At 42.4% G+C, this 19,667-nt stretch overlaps 1 protein-coding gene across 2 annotated transcripts in view; it reads left to right on the top strand.

Moving 5' to 3' along the window:
• The window catches only part of LOC116783801 (cytochrome c oxidase assembly factor 1 homolog), a 53,980-nt gene that overhangs the window by 8,475 nt on the left and 25,838 nt on the right, over positions 1–19,667 (top strand). The window lies entirely within an intron of this gene.

Here is a 19,667-nt window from a genome sequence, read left to right as displayed (position 1 = left end):
GGTGTGGTTGACACACTGGAGGGAAGGAATGCCATCCAGAGGGACCTGGACAGGCTTGAGAGCTGGGCCCACGTGAACCTTGGGAAGTTGAACAAGGCCAAGTGCAAGGTGCTGCACCTGGGTTGGGGCAATCCCAAGCACCAGTACAGGCTGGGCAGAGAATGGATTGAGAGCAGCTCTGAAGAGAAGGACTTGGGGGTATTGGTTGATGAGAAGCTTGACACAACCCGGCAGTGTGCGCTCACAGCCCAGAAATCCAGTCGTGTCCTGGCTACATCCAAAGCAGCAAGGCCAGCAGGTCAAGGGAGGTGATTCTACCTCTTTACTCTGCTCTCGTGAGCCCCCACCTGGAGTACTTTGTCCGGCCCCAGGGCCCCCAACATAAGAAGGACATGGACCTGTTAGAAAAAATCCAGAGGAGGCCACAAAGATGCTCAGAGGGCTGGACCACCTCTCCTATGAAGACAGGCTGAGAGAGTTGGGGCTGTTCAGCCTGGAGAAGAGAAGGCTCTGGGGAGACCTTAGAGCAGTCTTCAGGTATCTGAAGGGGACCTAAAAAAGCTGGAGAGAGACTTTTTACAAGGGCCTATGGATAGGACAAGGGGAAATTGTTTTAAACTAAAAGACAATAGGTTTACATTAGATATTAAAAGAAATTTTCTACTGTGAGGGTGTTGAGACATTGGAACACATTGCCCAGAGAAGCTGTGGAGTCCCATCCCTGAAAGTGTTCAAGGCCATTTTGGATAGGGCTTGAGCATCCTGATCTAGTGTGTGGCATTACTGCCCATGGCAGGGGGGTTGGAGCTAGATGTTCTTTAAGGTCCCTTCCAACCCAAACCGTTCTATGATTCTATGATCAGAGAAGTACCGGAGCTGTTGCAAGTGCAGTTGGGAGGCTGGGAAAGAGATTGAGAGACTTGACCTCTCACTTTTGCAAGTGGCTTGTTAGATCAGCTTAGCTACCTGTGAAGTGGTAGTTTCTTTTACAGAACAGAGGCCCTACAGTGCATCTTTTTCCTCTCCTCCTTGTCATTTATAGCTGTGTCATTCAATCTGGGAAAATTTGGGTGGATTCACAGTTTTTGTCACAACACCACATTAGAATCATATATTTGGAAGAGTTGTCAAGGATTTTCTACATCATTTTCCTACAGGCAATTGCATATAAGCTTTCTTTAATATGTTTCTGTGGCCTCAAACCAGTTGGGTTATTTGGTCTTCCACTGTTATTTATATGTTGGGGAATAAAACCATTGCTATCATCATGTTCAGATACCTCTATGCTTTTTAAACATGCTTTTTCAGATTCTACATTATCCTCAAAGAAAGCTTTGAATCTGTTGTCTTTCTCATTTGAACTACTTTCAAAATTGTACCTAAAGCTAAATACAGCTCCTCTATTGTGAGGAAACTGCTTTGAAACGAAACAGAAATTTGAGAAGCTTTGTTAGCTGCTTCAGAGAGAGTCAAGCACATGATATGTTCCTCCAAACCCCCTGGAAAATTAATAAACAAACAAACAAATAAATAAACAGTTTTTTCCCTACTGCCTAACATCCAGCTAGATTTGAACTGGAAGAGCAGAATATCACACCTCAATGAAATTCTGATTATTCCTTCAGTATTGTTTGAGAAATGATGGAATACTTCAGTGCATTAATAAAGCAATTTAGACATCCATCTGCCACAGTGGTGGAGCTCAGAAGATCAAAAGAACATTCTCATCTGCTTGACACACACAACACCCAGCGTTAGTTCATTAATGGCATACTTTCAGCGTAGGTTATAACTGTACACATTGTACAACAAAGCAGTGCCACGAAGTCCTCTGTCCCTAGGGAACAGAGGGAGGAGGGAAAAAAAGGCTTGTTGATTAAAGCATTCTCAGTGGCTGAGAACATCACTTACTCTGACATGTTTGACTGTGAACTTCGAAAGGGTGGGAAAAATAACTGCACACCACCATCTTCATTTGATTGTGTTGTTCAGAATGAATCCCCCACTGATAAAATAATTCCTGATAAAAGGCATTCTAGCTTTCCAAAGTCATACACTCGAAGCAGACGCAGTGGGAGTGTGTTGTAGTATCAGTGCTCTGTCAAAAAACGCACAAATTAGTGGTTTGTGTCTGCCCATATATTTTGATGACAGAAAGGTCGAAATGTATGAGTTTTAAGCCAAATATGACCCATTTTAGGTTCTGAAGAAAAAGAGAATCCATCTTTCCCTGGCAGATTAAAGAGACCAAACCCATTGTCTTTGTCCTGTTACCTGTTCCATAGGGTCTCTAGCCTAAAGACCTAAACTTAATTGAAAAGCAGAAAGCCCATGGCAGGGGATTTGGAACTAGATGATCTTTAAGGTTTTTTCCATTGTATAATTCTATGACTTGCTTCTTGGTTTTGCATTTTTAGAAAATAAATTTTCTCACCTCTGGTTTAGGAAAATTCCAGTTGTAATGATGCTAACTGGGCAGATTCCAGATCACACTCGTTCCTGGCATGGTAACGTTGACTTAGCGGCAAAGCACCAGGAACAAATCTGGCCTGTCTCTCCATGAAAGTGAAAGTGTGTTAGCCAGTTGTTTCAGCATGCAGAGTAATGTGCCTTAGGATTGTACACAGCTAATCCTCTTTATACTTTGCTGACTGTAACCTGCTTAGTCTTACATGAAATGTATTCGTCGTCTTTTCCTGAGCCTGATCCAAAGCCTGTTGAAGTCAGTGGAAAGAGTCCAGCTATTTTTTCAGTAGTTTTGGAGCTGACTCTATATGAACAGCTGGTCTAGCACTGAGTCTTCTAGTTGAAAGACAACGAAAATAAGCAGCACCAAACCACATTGGACTCAGTGCTGCATTAAATATATAAATGAAAGTAACGTGAAACTTGTAAAACCAGACTGGACAAAACACTCTGAAACATGCTGCAGGGAACAGTCTAGTGCTAGCAGGGGAATAAGTTAGCTCTTTAATGATTTCTTTTCCATAGCTCTTACTTTTCCACGTATTCTGTAATGTAACAGTGCTTTTTTCTTCTTGGGCAAATAGCTGCCAGACAGCAGCCCTGGAATGAGAACATATGTAGTGTTTGCTTTTATCTTACATTACAAAAGAAGTATGAATGCCTTGTGTTATTCCAAGTATAAAATTACAGGTGTCAAATCATTTGGTGCATTAAGTGCTGTGCCAGAAAAGTAATCCAGTAAAAATAGCTATGTCCTGTCAAAGCTGAGCAGTTAGTATTGTTATTACGGTTCCTTGCATGGCTCCAGTAGCGGAAGATGGCACAAAACAAGTGTAAGAGACCAGCAAGAGACTTGCCTGGAATTGCCCAGAGCATAGAAAGACAGGAAGATGGAAACTAGGTAAACCTAAGGGCCCAAGCTGAGAATCTGCCTGATCTGTTTTGCAGTTGGTTTGAACTCTAAAAATGTGGTTAAACAAAAGCTGGTTAACATCTTAAGGGCTGATTTTTACCCACAGATGCCAAAGAATTATAGCAAAGAGTGATTTGTGCTTGGCTCTGGGTAAGTATGTGGTTGACCCTCTGTCCTAAGGAGTATACCATTTAAAAAGTAGAATAATATTTAGCTGGAAAGGTCAAAGAATTTTATCATCTCTATATTACAGGTGAGAGTGCAAAAACAGGAGTTAAGATGGTTTGGCTGGGTTAAACAGTCGGCATCTGCCTGTGGCAGAGGTCCCCTAAATGTTGTCAAGTGCTTTACAAACAAGGCCATCCCTACCAAGTTGTGGCATGGTTGTGAAGTTGTGATTGAATGTAAGTGGGGAAGTTTACTGTGGACCTGAACTAGAACAGGAGATACAAAACCAGGACATAGCAGAGTACAACATGAGGTTTTGGTATGTGAATTTCTCCTCAGCAGAACTTGGAGAGCCACACACACTTTATGCAGCTTCTGGAAATTAAGTTGTACTTTTATTGTCCATTCCACAAAAGCTGGATTTGAAGAAAATCTCTTTATTAGGTGATGTCCCTGAAGGGGGCAGAAGAGTCACTGCATTCAATACTTTCTCCAGGTCTTCAGTGCTACTGTGAAACCTCGACAGAGATAGCCTGATTTGCTAAATTGGGAATATGCTGCTTCTGTCGGTATAGATGTTCAGGAGCTTATTAAAGGACATAGCAGCTGACAAGTGAATCTTTAATCCCTGTCAAATCCCTTAGTTTATGACCAGTGTAAAGCAGTTCATATAAAAAAGAAACTTTTGCTCCTCAATTCATGTGTGTTTCCAGATGAGATGTGTTTACTTTCATAGTGATAATCAGAACACATTTTACTTATAATTTTCAGGATGAATTTTGGCTGCCTTAAAAAGCATTCCCAAAACGCCAGCTCTCCTCCTCTACTTCTTGAAAACCATGGGAGTCATAATCGGTGGCCGTGCTGGTATTTTAAGTAAGTGGCACGAAGGGTGTGGCAGGCTGCATAGTATGCTGCTGAGCAGCAGGCCTAGTCCCGATGCCTAGAGGCTGCAGTTGTGTTAGAAGGTCAGAAACGTCAAGGACAGGTAGGCACCAAAACCTGCCTGTCCTGACAGAGATAGGAGTTGGGGGGTAACGGTCATGCGTGTTGATTTACAGGCAAACTTCTAATTTGGTTCTTCTCCTTCTTTGCAAACCACATGCTCTTGCTCAATGTAAATATCTCACGCTGCAGTGACTAGGTTCCTCTTTCATGCAAGTTTCGTTTCCATTAACCTGTACTGTACCAAAAACCAGAATCAGCTATGAAGGGGTTTTTAATTTCTGAAAAAAAAAAAAAAATCACTGCAGTAGGTCTGTCAGGCAGTAGATTAAAGGATGCATCTAGTGTAGCTCGGTATGCTGTAACGTGAGCTATTTGTTCAATAGTTAGCTCTAGTTAACTAACATGACTATTCATTCTAAAATAAGCACCCTGGCAGTGTTTGCTCCCAGGCAAATACTTGTTCTGCTACAGTTCTTTCTCAGCTCAGCTGCCTCTGATCCCCTTTGCAAGTGCCGAAGTTGTTAGCCTTTGTAGTCATGAGAGTTAATTACCACTCATTTTGTTCACTTTTCTGCATGGCCAAAAGCTTTTATGTCCTTTACGTGATTCTGGAGTGGAAAGACTAGCCTGCATTAAGGGACTGTTTCTTATGCAATGTATGATTAATAGTTGCCAAGAAGTGGTCTGCCACATGCTACTGGCAGGTTGGTGGCTGTGCAGCTGCACTGCTAATTACATAGCTGGCCTGTTTAAACACAGTGTATCTGATGGTGGAGATAGGCTCCAGGGCCCTGCAGGAGATTGAGGTTAGGTAAACTGGGCCACCTGGGAAGTGGTGGCTAGATGTGGCATCTGGGGACGGATGGGATGGATCTGCTGGGGATGAAGTCTGGAAATGTGGAGAGAACAGCTATGAGCCGTGGTACAAGCCAGTGAGTAAAGGAGCAGAGGAAGAAGTTAGCAGCAGGCAAAAGGAATTCGTGTAGCAATCAGCTGTGCACAGCATGGCCCTTCGGTATTGGACTGGACTCCTTTAGTGTTGGGAGTGGTTGTGGTAGTAGGAGAGGAGCGTATGTTATTGTTTAGCTTTCATATCAGTCCAAGAAAACTAGATTTATCTCCCAGCCAGAAAGCATTGTCCCCACAAAAGTGAATATTCAGACACAGTGCACTTTAGTGGTTGTGGCCTGCAGTAGCAGGAAGCTCAGCAGAGACCTCATACTTCTAGCATCTCTGATCTCTGGAGTTTTCTACTTGAATTATGTTTTTCCTTTTCAGCTAAATAAACCATAGCGAAAAGCCTTTCACTGTGTGCTGAGATACTCTCAAGTGCTCTTGTTTCCAAGGGTTACTTTATGGGCACAGCGGTGCAGCCTCAAAACAGAGCTCTTACGTGTCCCAGTTACAGAATTACTTCCCGTGCTGCTGACAGCTTGATTTGTGAAAGAAAAAAAGAACAAAATAGCAAAACAAAACTCAGCCCACAGCCCATGCACGAGAGAAAAACAGTCTTGCTGTGCTATAGAGGAAGCATCAAACACAAACATTTCAAAGGAGGAAAGCTTCTAGTCTTCGTGTACATGATAAAAATCCTTTTACAAGGATAAGTCACATAACTGTAACTATTTTTAAGCTTTAAAAGTTTCCTGTTTAATACCTGTGGGATAAGTCTGTGCAGCTAGCTGGAGGCCAATTTTAACCTTGAACCATTGAAATCTGTTTACTTGTGGCTTGGTACAGAGCTGGCCATTGTGGTTTTTTCCTGCTTTGAAATAAGGGATATCTGGGAAACCTCTAGCACCACCCCTGCAAAACAAAAAAATCCGTATGATTGACTGTGCACTAGATCTGTTTTACTTAGCTGCCAACTGTTGCAAAGTAGCCAGATACTGAAAGTGGGGCTAATCAAGCAGACGTCTGACTTAGAAATTCACCATTATGCCTTTTTACTGAATAAGATGGTCAGTAATAGATACTAAGAGGACATTAAGTGCATGTATAATTGCAGAACTGTTTCATTCTGGTCTGAGACTAAGCAGTAGTTGTAGAAAGAGAAGACTGAACTGAGATGTTCTGCTGTCGAACAAACAGTTTTATTTCTAAAGCAAAATCTTATGGCGATGCTCTACAGGGCTCATGATTCATACATCTGGTAGAGTGCTGAAGGGAGATGTGTCTTGATTGGCTGCTTATAAAACCAGGATTTTGCTAATAAATGCATTCTTCAGATTTACAGCCCAGCAGATTCTTAAATGTGGAGTTCATGGCTTTGTCTTGAAGAGTAGTCTCCTATGATTACTGTGTACTGTGTTTTTATGATAGGTGAGACAGCTTCCTCCTTGCCACTTAGTTATGTCACTATTAAATGGAGAAAAGGAATTGCCGATGACCTAGTCTAAGAGGGGTAAAGCAAACAGCAAAGCACTGCCATTTATGAAACAACTTGCTTTAAGCACATTCTCTAGTTAGTCTAAGACATCAGTCATCAAATATGTTTATTGTCTTCTTCCTCCTCTGTCTTTCCCTGAGCTGTATTATAAAGCAGTGCTTTGACTGGAATTGGGAGTGCATTATGGGGGGCTGCTCCTGAGAGTAGGCAGGGACTGAGACTTTCGGTAGGGACTGAGCCAAAGCATGGAGAGACGAGCAGAGCCCAGGTTGCAAGAGTTGCTTGAGTCAAGTGTTGCTTCTTAAGGAGGGCTCTGAAAGGATATATGCAACCATGGATAAGCCATGCATTAGTCCAGCAACTTCCTTCATGCCTGTTCCCTGTACTACCTCTCATGCCTGGAGTTGCCTCTGTTGCTTCCTTCTGATGCAGGCTTTGGTCCCAGACTGGATATTTCTCTCCATGTCATCTCCCTATTCTCAGTGCTAGGATTTCCTGTTTTAAATCCAGAATTTTGAGAGGAAAACAATATTCCCTGGTTATGAAATTGAATAAGTCAAACATACCTTTAAATAGCTGCATGTATTTCTGTCAAGAGAATCTGAGACTGCAGGCACAGATCAGAGTGAAGTGTGGCATATAGTGAACATCCCCAGTTATCAAACTGAATATGGCCACCCAAATTTTTTTTTTTTTAAACTAAGTGGTACAGATGAGCAGCTGTATTTTGTTAAGAATTAAGAGAGACACAGAGGAATTGATTTTCCAGAAATACTAAACTAGGAGGCATTGCTTTGTTGCTCACAGTACACAATTTTTCCTAAAGTCAGCCAAATATGCAGTTTTGGAGATGTACTTCTAGTATGTGCTAAGCTCAGGAATCTACCTTCACTAATAATTTAAGAACATGTCAGGAATGTTTTCTTCTCTTCACATGTCAGTATATGCATGTGTGTTCATCTGTGTATCTGTGTGTATATCCCATTATTAACAGTGAGCACTAAGTTTAGGCATCAGGGATGAAACGGACTGTAAAATTTCCATGCCATCTGCCCAAACAGCACACTGGCTTTAAAAAGAATGCTCAGATGTTTATGAAAGCTAGACTGAATGATGATGCTGAAGTCTCTGTGTGAGGGAAAGCACTCATTTCTCAACTGGCAAGCTTTTTTAAAAATCAGAAATTTTTGCTATCTGATGCACTGTCTTTCAAATTTGTGGTTCCAGTTTTCTGCTTTGTTAAAACAGCACGTAGATTGAGCAAAACAAAGCTAGTAGTATGACAAAATGTTTTGATATGTTGTTTTAATTTGAGAGAGGGTTTCTCGCCCCTCCATGGGAAAGAGCTGGTGGTCAACATGGGCTGAGGGTGCAGCAACCCCAGTTTTGGTGACAGAAGTTGTGTCACTGGTTTTGTTCTTCCACAAGAACTATGGGATGAAAGCAGCACCAGGGGCAGCAAATTTGTAGAGGAAAGAATACAAATTTGATTACAATATTGGTTATGCTATTGGTCAAGTTCAGCCAATTGCATTTGTGTTGAGCAACATCCAGAGCCTGCTGGAGCCAGTGGGAGTTTTACCATCAGCATCCCTGAGGAGTAGGATTTTAGTCATTGTTTAAATTAGCCCTATCTTCATGGGAACATATGGAGCAAATGCAAAGGTTTTGAATTGAAGAAACCAGTAAGCAGCTTTATGCATTTACTTTGTTGCTCAGGTAAAAGCTGAGACAGCAAAACCCATCTGCTAGACCTTCAACACATCCCTGTAAAACTCAGGGTGAAGTCAGAGCATTCTTTTCTATTTTATTTATGGCTCTGGCTGCCTGAATGAGTGCATCTGGAGCTCAGATGTCTGATGCCCTTATTGTAAATTAGTTGACTTGAAAAACTGCACACACTGTCAGATCTTTGCTGTGGAAATGCCAGGCTCCATAGTTGAGGTGCTTTTGTGTGTGCATATGTTTTTTTACGTGAAAAGGCTCTTGAACTTTATGCATAAACACTGTTCTCCCCTCTTTTTTTTTTTCCCTCCCTCTTTTGTTACAGACTGTGGACTAACATTGAATATTCAGGGAAAGCTCCCCAGGGAGATTAGGGACATGGACAGATTTTAAACGGAGACTTAATGCATGGACACGAAAGGACAAACATTCTAGTGGGAATACTAATGCAAATTCCCTCTTTGGGGTCAAAATGCATTGAACAGCTGCTTGCATGCTAAAAATGCTTTTAAAATCAATAAAGATCAGAAATTATAAAATTTATAAATAGAGATCATGCACAGTGAGAATAAAAGTACTTCACTGACCCTTTTGTTATAAATCATACAACAGTATGTACCAGTGCTAGAGAGAAGCACATCTATGAATCCCTTTCTGCAGGGCTCAGAATCCCAGATCCCACTGAAACTTACTTCAAGCAGAATTTATCTGTATCCTTCCTGGAGGGCTATGGGAACTGAGACTTAACAACAGTAGGAATTAGATGCCTTGACATGAGTAAACTGCTGTTATCATCAGTTACTCTGATTAACTGTTGTGGAAGATAGCCTGTTGCTATTTTTAATAAATCTACATTAAAAGAATTTGAGTGAAGCCACTGCACAAACAAGCAGTATTAATACATATATTTGGGCCTGCTATGCAGCAACTAAACTCAAGTGGAGTCCAGCTGTAAAAATGGGCAACCTGGATGGGTCAGCATCTGAAACTGAGTTGAATAACAGCAACATGGCAATATCAAAGCTGCAGTGTGGCTTTGATTGCCACATGGTGGGTATTTATCATATAGCTTTGTGTGTATTTAAGAATAAATGCAATGAAAAAATATTTTATTTCTGAAATAAATATATTGCCTTACCATTGCTGTACATTTGCCTTATGGGTCCTTCAACCTGACTCAACATCACTGCTGAGACCTGGTCACTGAAATGGAAACAAGTGTCATTTGCAGTATAGAAGTGCAACAGCACCTGTCTAATAGTTAGATCATTTAAATTCCCATTGTGGACCACATTTTATTACCTGTGCATTTTATATGACCCATTGCCTCTGTTACCACATGCTGTGGTAATCCCTAAAAAAGCTGCCACTTAACTGAGGCCCTTTGGTTTAGATGCTACATGCTTGCAGCTGCTGGAAGCATTTGACAGCTTTGAACTCTCTATTTCTTAAGTTCCATCTTAGCAAAAGAACAAGTCTGCAGTGTTGAGCCCTGCAGCACACTGCTCTGAAGCCTGCAGCTTTTCATTGCTGCTCGCCTTCTGGCTGTCCCCATGGCTCTTTCTTTTGGCTCCTCTTTGCTTTCTACCAGTTCAGACATTTCTTTCCAACCTCACAGTTTTTTCTGGTCTGCCACTCCTAATTGTGCTTTTTAAACCATTCCTTGGAGACATCTTCTTTGCACTAAAAGTTGTTCCCAAGCTTATTCTGCAAGCCAGTTTTGAGGGTTGTGTTAGGTGTATGTATCCTGCTTGCCACTTGGAAGGCAAATAGGAAGAACTGCAGCTGCTGTTTGTAGGAGATACAATTTTGGATTTTTTCAGAATGAGGTGGCCTCTCTAACCTTAGCCTTGCTCTCAGTAATGTGTGTGGTGTAACCACATGCAACAGCTTGTGTTTTGAATGTTAAAGAGGACAATTTCCTGTGAGAACACAATTGCTGTTGACATAAATGGCAAGACTTCATGATGTCTGCACTCATACATGGCCATTGAATCTAATGGGCCAGAGAGTCAGACCCCTCTCCACAGGCTAGTCCTTGCTGAAATTAGTACTCTGTGAGCCCCTGAGATGGTGCCTCTGGTATTAACCAGGGTGCTTTTGCATACCCCTGCTTTTCACCCCTAAAATGCACAGATGTCTCTTAAACTAGTGCCACTGTTTTGTACCTACTTCTGCCATACTTGTCTGTTTCTCAGAAATGCTTGGAGAAGACAAAATGCTAAAGGGAGAGCATTTTTCCTAACTTGTGGTATGTACTTTTCCTCAGAAAGTGTGATGCACTGTGAAGCTGCCTTGAGTTCTGCTGCCGCCCCGCCACTGGGGCTGCTCCCCGTCGGTCATGTGCTACATAGAGATGGATTAAAAGGTGAAGAAACCAAAAAACGCAGGACTGGAGAGTGAAATGAAGCCCCTTGCCTTAGTGTTCTTCCATCCAGAGGGGAAGGTGAATAACGCTTGCGTGTGTCCAGAAGGTGGCACCGGCAGCCCGAGCCTGCCTGCAGCTCTTCCCTTGCCCGGGCCCAGCCAGGCGGGCAGCACCGCCCCGGCTGGAAACACCCTCTGGCTGGAAACACCCTCGCTAATCCGAGGTCTCAGCCTCCTTAAAGGCTCTCAGCCCTTTAAGCCTGTAACCAAGCCTGTGCTCTCATTGCCTGGCTCCAGGCCTCTGAGCCCACGGGTGACTGGTGTGGGGGCGACCAATAATCACTGCTGTGATTGGGATCTTGGGACTTGAATAAGCAGCTAAGTCCTCGGAGCAGCAGAAGCTCTAAGCAGCAGGATCTTTGCCACCTCATTACAAGATTAGTTTTGCTGTTGAAGTGGAGAAAAGCCTGTCTGAAGACACCATTCAGGATTGGTTTTTTTAAAGGATGTTTTGCGACAGCTGCTGTGTGGGCGCTGCCACTCTGTTAGTGGATGTGCATGTATTGATGCAAGCAGTTGAGTTACTACTGGCAAGCATTTCTCAGGTGTCACAATTCTAACTACTAGAAGAAGAGACACTTCTTCTCTGTTTTGGGAAAACCTCTATGAGTGTGGAAGGTAGAACTAGAGCAGGATTTTTGCACTGTGATCTGAGACTTTCAGCCAAAGCCTGGGGTGAGGAGACACCTTGGGGCTGGAGGGCCCTTAGCTGAGGACCCCTAGGCAGTGAAACTGTTTTGCTGCAAAGGATAGCAGATAAAACTTTCAAGCATGCTTAAGGAGTCAGACAAGTTAGGCTTTTCTGCAAGAGCAATTCTGGCTGTTATGTTTGCCTTTCTTGTGATGGAAGATAGCTTTCTTAATTTAGGCAATGGTTTTCCAACCTCAGAAACCACAGAGATCCATGTGAAATTTTGGAGATATCCTGCTCTCTATGTTGGCCAGTCTATCCCCATTTTCCCTTACTATCATTACTGTTCTTGGTTACAAAAAGAAAACACAGCATATTTTTCCCCCTCTTTTCTTCACCCCATCTCACCTCAGCAGGAGCCAAAACCAGGCTCCTGTGCCTACCACACAGAGCCAACTGATGTGGTAGGAAGGGGAAGACAGGCACCAGGCCAGCTACCGGTTGTGGCGTCGGTGCCAGTCCTCATCTTCCAGCCGCTGCCCTCTGTTCCCTCTGTGGCCACCGTTCAGTCCTGAACAGTTAACAGGCGGGAGCAGATACCTGAGGGAAAGCAGTGGTCTGCCTACTGATCCCGTTCGTCACTTTTACAAAAAAAACCCAACAAAACAACATCCAAAATAACCCCCAAACTCCCAAAGCTCTCTTCTGTGCTTGTTCTTAGGCGCTATTAGTTTTCATCTTGTGGCATGAAATTGAAAAGCTGTCTTGAATAAAATCCTGGTATCTGGGCACAGTGTGTTACTATGTGCCTTCAGTTTAACAGTGTCCTGAAAGGACCTTTTTTTCTTTATAGCTATATACTAAGTAACTAGAAGTAATGGTTTTACAATTCAGATAATTAAGTCCATTTAAATTTTAAAAAGGTTTTACCACTAAGGAGGAAATGCTAGGTTGAAAATAAGGAGTAGAGGACAAGTTATTCCAAGCTGTGCAGTTGACTTTGTACTGGAACAGCTTGCTTTTTCCCAGGTGCTTATCTACTGTTGATGGCTCTTGGCATTGTGCATATGCAGGAAGGCAGAACATGCAGCTGGACAAGAGGGCTGCATACAGAGAGAACATTGTTGACCTTTCAGCAGCCTCAGATGTTGCTTCTTATTTCTAGCCATGTCCTTTGTTTCTTACATAGTTCCCTTGCTAGACATATTTAGGGGCTGAGCCTCTTAGTTGCTTTTTTTTCTTCTTTTTTTTTTTAATGTTGTTGGTTAATACCACTTCTGATAGATCCTTTATCACCTGCTCCCTGCAAGGCAAACTAGAGGGCTGCTTCCCTTCTGTAGCAGCTGTGCTGGAGGACTGCTGATGAGGAACAAAATGGGAGCTACTGACCAGTAATTTGAAGGCTGGCTATTAAAAAGAAAAAAGCCAGCTAATTAGAGCTTAGAGGAAGAGGCAACACTTTATGCAAAAACACCAGAAGGTAGGCCCTCCAAATCCCATACACTCCCTGTAAATAGCTGTAATTAACCCCACAGTATTCAATTTATTAATTAAAATTTAATTAATATTTTCTGTCCTTGCCAATCACCTTAGAGGCAGTCAGGAAAACATAGTGGCAGCTGGGTTTCCATAAAGCAGTAGTGACATTCAAGAGGGCAGAGGCACAGAAAACTCATCTCTGTCTCCAGGTCTACCTGTGATAAAACAGAGGTGAAACTGGTCACTGGATTTCTGGGAAAGGAGGGGATGCTGAGAGACAGTGCAAGCCCCAGTATTCTCGTGGTCACTTCCAGATGTCACCCTACAAATGCAGCACTCACCTGGTTATCTGAAATTGTGAGAGAAAGGAACAGTGGAAAATGTATGTTACTTACTTGACCACACCAACTGAGGACTACTGTACAGCACTGTTTCTCTTGGTTTTGATGTTCTACTTGGTGCTTTGTCGCTTTGTCTGACATATCTCTCCTGAGCTTCATGGACTGTGCCAAAGTAGAACAGCTATTGCTTAAAAATGCTGTGTCTGTACTAGTAGCTTGGTGCGCTGCTGTTCTGCTCCAGGGATGGGTGTCCTGGTCATTCATACCACCCATGTCAGTATGACAGACACCCGTCAGTGTCTGAACACCCTTCTGAAACAAATCTGTTGTTATCCCCAAGGGGAATTGTGTCATCAACTGTGTAAACTACTCCAGGGTTTGCTCCAAACAGATAGGATAGATTTGGAAGACACCAAATGTGTTTCCTTCAGCAAGGACAGTGCTTCGTCATTATTCAAAGTTGGGCAATAGCATCATTTGTGCTCACCCATTCTTTTCCTAGAGAACGCAACAATTTTTTTTCTGGCATTATAATGTGTTTGACACAGCACTGCTCAGCTGGCCTGCAGCATCTACCTGTTAGTACTCTCCGTATTTTGAACTGAAAAAAGCCACCAAGCCCCTGAGCCGAATATAATGACTGTTAGCTACAGGGTCATGGGAAAAGATGTGAGCTGAGCGCTGGGCAGCATGGCTGCAGCCAGCCCACTCAGTAGGGAACAAACTCTTAACAGTGTGGTCATGAGCCATCCTGCCAAAACTGGCCTGTGGGCAAGGGTCTATAGTACAGGCCTGGTGAGAATGGCCATGGGTTAAAGAAAGTCTTTTATTCCCCATGTAACAGAAGACAGAAGGGCACACACTGACTCAGCAAGAGAATGTACTCAAAAGCGTGTTGAAACCAGATCTCCCAGATCACAGGGGAACTCTTAAAAGCAAGTGGGAGAGGAGATGGGACACAAGGACTATCATCACCAACTTCTTGTCTTTTCTTCTCTGGATGAACCATGAGAGGTTAGGCAGATTTTTGATATACCTAGTGGTTCAGGCCCTTCTGGTAGGGAAGTGGCATGCCATCTCTCAATCCTAGGGAGGCCAGACACCAAGCTGTTCAGTGCAGTGCTCAGCGCACCCAGAAGCAGAACTGAAGTTTGCCAATGAACATCACCATTAGAAAAGCAATTTGGAGTCTCTTTGACTTCCAGACTTTGGTGCATAACTACAACTTGAGGACCATCACAGACTGTGCTCTTATGGTCTCTCCTATGGTCACAGAGGAAACCAGCCTCAGGTCCATCAGACTGTGAGTCAGATCTCCCATCAGATGTATCCTCCCAGGTATGGCAGTGGGGGCTGTAATGAACAAATTCTCTACCTTTGTGTGAAAAGAAGTGCCTTTGATGCCCTGCAAAAGTGCTCATGCAGAGCTGTCCCCATTCTGCCAGCAGCAAGGCCAGAAGGGTGGAGATGAAAATGCCTTTGCTATTGCAGTGGTTCTGTTGGCAGCAGGCTGGGACACTCGATAGGGTAACATTGAGTCACAGCAGCATATGTAATCTTGTGTTGCCACACATGATGAAGCAGGCTCAATCCATTGTTATACTGTTGGTAATTCCAGATACATTTCAGCAAAACTGAGGGAGAAGGAGATAGATGCTGAGAATCGCTGCAGCCTTCATCCTAAAATGGAGGTCCAAAAGAGCTCAGTGATTGTCCAACAATGATTGCAACTTTTGCCTGACTTTGTATGCATCATTTAGTCTTTATTTATTTTAAATAATTGCAGCTGATTTTTTAGAAAAGTATTTCCTGAACCTCTCAAAAATTCATCAGCTTCCCTGTCTTTTACAAAAAGAGTAAGGGGAAAGAGCAAACCCCAGGCAACTCACTGCTAAGTTTTGGATTTGACATGCAGAACAACAAATTCATCCAAAATGAGTTTTGCTTTACTGTTAGTCATTTGTACTAACCTGCAATTAAAAGGCTCAGCATTTGTTCTCATCGCTTTCTGAAATTACATTTTCCACTTCCTAGGCTCTGGCCTCAGGCAGTGGATTTTTGAAGTAATCATGCCTTGGTAATTAATGTTTAAAGATGAATGTTGCAACTTTTAACACAGTGTGTTGCTGAGTAAACAGCAAAAACAATACAAAAAAATACAAGGCTTTTACTGGAAGCTGCACGTTTTGGAGACATTATCCTTAGAGCTCCCAGCTGCAGTACATTTGGTTACCCCTTCCTCTATGCTTGCAGATGGGGGAGACAGCCATGCTTAAAAAAAAGCAGAGGAAAATAAACACCACATTTAATCTGTCATTTCTTTGTGCTACTGACTCATCACCCCAGAAAGCTTGCTGGGAATGATTAATTCACAGAGAGAGAGAGAGGAAACAAATCTTTGACAAATGGTCTGTACCTGTAACGTGACCAGTGCCATTTTTGATTTTTACAAAAGGGTAGGAAGACAAGGGATGAAGTAGGAAGAGAGGAAGGGGTAAAAATGGAAGAGGGGGAGGGTAAATTGTGGTTATAAATTCCCTTTCTGTTTCATGTCATTTTGTTTGTCCTGGGTCTGCCTTTCTCTGTAGAAGCCACGTCTTCCAGTCTGTTACTAACCCAGCTGGATTTACCTGTGAGAGCTGCCCATCCTACACAGGGCTCCTAAGAAAGCAAAAGTGGGAAAGCACTCCTGTGATCTCGTGAGTGACTTCTGTCAAAAGGGGCAGGGGGGTCACACTGTACATGGGAGGGGTGCTATTTTTCATACACAGAAGGATTTCGTGGTCTGGCAAAGGCCAGTGACACAATCCTAAATAGATCAACTGGAAAAAGAACAGAATAGTGCTTTTGGATAGTTTTATTTCTTTTTCTCCCCCCTTCCCCTTCTTTTTTGTCTTCCAAAAAAGAGAATAAAATTCCCAATCCAACAAGCAGGTTGGCTAACCTGGAGGTTGAAGCAGGTGCTCTGGGCTTTGTTACTCTTTGATGTTCTTTCTGCTCAGAAGAAACCAAAACCTAAAGAGCTCCTGGAAGAACTCCTTGTGTCTGATTCTTCATTTAAGTGGGAAAATGGAACCTCCCAAATAATCTTGCCTTTCTGGAAGTGAAGAAGACTGCAAAAAAGATTAGTAAAAGACACATTCAGCACTAGTCATACTCATTTGGGTAACAGGCAAGTTTCTGCCTGTGCTCACTTCTAGTATTCATTATGAATGTATATTAGTGACTTCCTAAGCAGTAATCCTAGCAGAACAGTAAATGAAGCCTTCTGCTTCAATAATTTCCTGTTCTTTTAGCATTGTTTATCAGGATGCTGATACATTAACTAGGTACCCAGTGCTTGACTATTTTATTATCCATTGCTATAGTTATCTGCTGATCCTAAAAGGATTAAGCTAATTTTTAGATGATTTTGCCATTGAAGCACAGTGATTTTGAATTGTTTCATTTGTTTGGTTTTTATGACTTCTTTAGAAGTTATCCAGTAAAGATGAGGACCTATTTGTACCAAATTTAAGCCTACTCAAAATATCTTGTTTGTGGGTTTTTTCTGTTGATTTGTACAGATCTCTTAAAAAACAGAGGTCCAGAAAGCACTTCTGCAGGATACAGAATGCTTCAGTTACACTTCATGTTAGATGACACAGATCATTCAGCATTTTGCTAGAATGAAACATTACCAAGTCTCACGGAAAAGAAAATTCCTTGGGATTAAGAGCAGTGTGTTTTTCAATAGAAGTTTAATCCTAAACAAATCATTTAAATGGAGTGTAATAAAGACTACTACAGCTAATGAAAAGATTTTGTTCAACTCAGTAGGCCCTCAAACAGGCAGAGATAATGTGCTTGCCCTTGCTAACAGTGTTCACTGAGCTGTGTTTCCTTTCCTAGTCTGGAAATTAGATTTCCTTCTCCATTGTTTGTATAGAAAAACTCAAACTACTCAAAAAGGTCATGTGGGAGCCCCTGTGTTTAGAAGAAGGAGCTGCATTTGAATAAAAGATACTTCCCAGCTTCACATTCAGCTACTTAGCAGTAGTCAAAATAAGTGTCCTTACCATGCTTTTGAACTGAAGCCCTACAGCAGACTGTGTCCTGCACACACTGCCGTGCTGCAGTGAGGGACTGTACAAGATCCGGCATAAATAAACAGCAAGCAGCCATCTCACACGCCACCTCACGTGTGTGTGCACGTGTTTGCACTGGTGAGCAGGTGTATTAAGCCACCCAAGTTTATACACGTGAGGTGGGAAATGTTTATCATTTTTCGTCTATGCTCCATTCCCAGCTTATTGAAATCCTGTCCAGACTTAACATCCTTTGTTCTTATCTTGCCTACTTTGAAGGCTTTGGACCTGAATTGGGCAGGCTCCAGCACTGTCAGCTGTCTGTGGACCACACTTCAATTGGTACATTTTTATCTAGAGGACATTTTGAGAGACATATGACTGCTGACTTCCAAGGCCATTTCCTAAGGACCAGGGCTCAACAAGAAGCAAGCAGACACACAGGAGCAAATTGATCAGAGGCACAGTCACCCAAGTATCAGGGATGAGGGTAAAATTTACGGATCTGGCTTTCTACTTGCACGACAGCATAATTTGCTCTCTTTGTTTTGTTTTATCTTTTGCTCTTTCTCCTCCTTACTTCTTCAGTTTTAGAATGAAAGTGGCCAAGGTCATTTATGCTCCAAATTTCTTTTCTCATTCTGAAACTGGCAGTGCATGCTGTAAGTTTTCCTGAAGGAAAACCTTTCTTTAGAGGTGCCACATACTGCGGTTTCTCTCCAGGAGCATGGGATAGGGAGAAAAAACTCTATTAGTAACCCTTTTGCTGTGTAACCTTTCCTTAAAATGCCAGCAACTGAGCTTCCACAGAGAGAACAACAAATATTGAAAGAGGAATGTGAAGGACATTATGAAAGGAGAAAGCAAGAAAGGGGATCTGCTCAGACAAGTTTCTCAGGAAAGCTGATGTAATAAGTACTGTAGAAAATCCTAGCAGGTGACATAACTAACTTTCTTTCTAAATAGCTGTGGATCCCAGCAAACTGGGAGAAACAATGTACATCTGGGAATACAGCTGAGCAGACTGCTTTGTCCAAAAGAATATAGTAGGTGTAAAACTTCTTTTCAAAAGATGTCATTGAAGTTTAATTGAAAAGTGTCCTTTTAATTAAGGCTGAGTGACCAGTGGATGAAAGTCTCATTTCTGTTGGGGCTGTGCATGATGATACTGTAACCTTAACTCCCACACGATGGGAGTACTCAAGAGGCTGCTGTTGGGATGTCATGGTGTGCAGTTCTGTAGCAAGCATTCAGTCTGATTCCTAGAGTTTAACAAACTTTTAATAAGCTTTTTAGCAGCTGTCTTGAAAATTGACTGATTTTGTATTGGCTGACTTGCGCATATTTCAGCTTGGTTTCTTTCGTAAAGGACTGTTCTCAGCAGGCGTGTTGTACACGTATCCACATCTGTGTATACACAGTTTGGGAATCTCCCTCCCTGTTGTAACAGACCTGACAGAGACATGCAGTGTCTTTGAGCAATTGAAGATGTTAGACTTTTGTGGCAGCAGGTGGCTGGATACCAAAGGACTTCTGGATATTCTCTGCAGGGGAGAAGCTGCAGGGAACTGTGGTCTGTGTCAGCCTTAGAGACTCCAAAAGACCCAAATCTGGAGGATATCAGGTATTCTTATTCCACTTTTCACAAAGCTTGAGGGTTGCTTGCAGCCTGAAATGTTTCATCTTTAAAAGCACTAGCTCCTCTACTTTGTTTCTCCTGGTACATGTAGAGCAAAATACTGCATGTGCAGAGACTGATAAACACAAAGTGCCATTAGAAGTGCCGTTTACAGGTAGCCTAGTTCATAAAGATTGGATAAACTGGCAAACAAAAAGTTCCAGCACATAGACTATTGCAAATTGATTCAACGTTATGAACAGAGGAAGAACTGTTCAGAAGGAATGTCTATTATGAAAATTATATTGAGTTACAAGGCTGACACACATGGTCTGTTACCTCCTTTTTACAAATACCGTTGGCATGGCAGGAACGATTTCATGCTAAAGAATGTGTGGTTATTTTCATAAGGTTTTTGTGTGTAAGACTGGAGAAAGCTGCAGGAGATCCCTAATGTTTTTGATAGCACTGTTGTCATGTCAAAATATCATGTGC

This window comes from Chiroxiphia lanceolata, chromosome 1 (assembly GCF_009829145.1).
Source record: "Chiroxiphia lanceolata isolate bChiLan1 chromosome 1, bChiLan1.pri, whole genome shotgun sequence".
NCBI lineage: Eukaryota > Metazoa > Chordata > Aves > Passeriformes > Pipridae > Chiroxiphia > Chiroxiphia lanceolata.
Note: the sequence above shows the minus strand (reverse complement) of the source record. Positions and strands in the feature narration are given on the sequence as shown.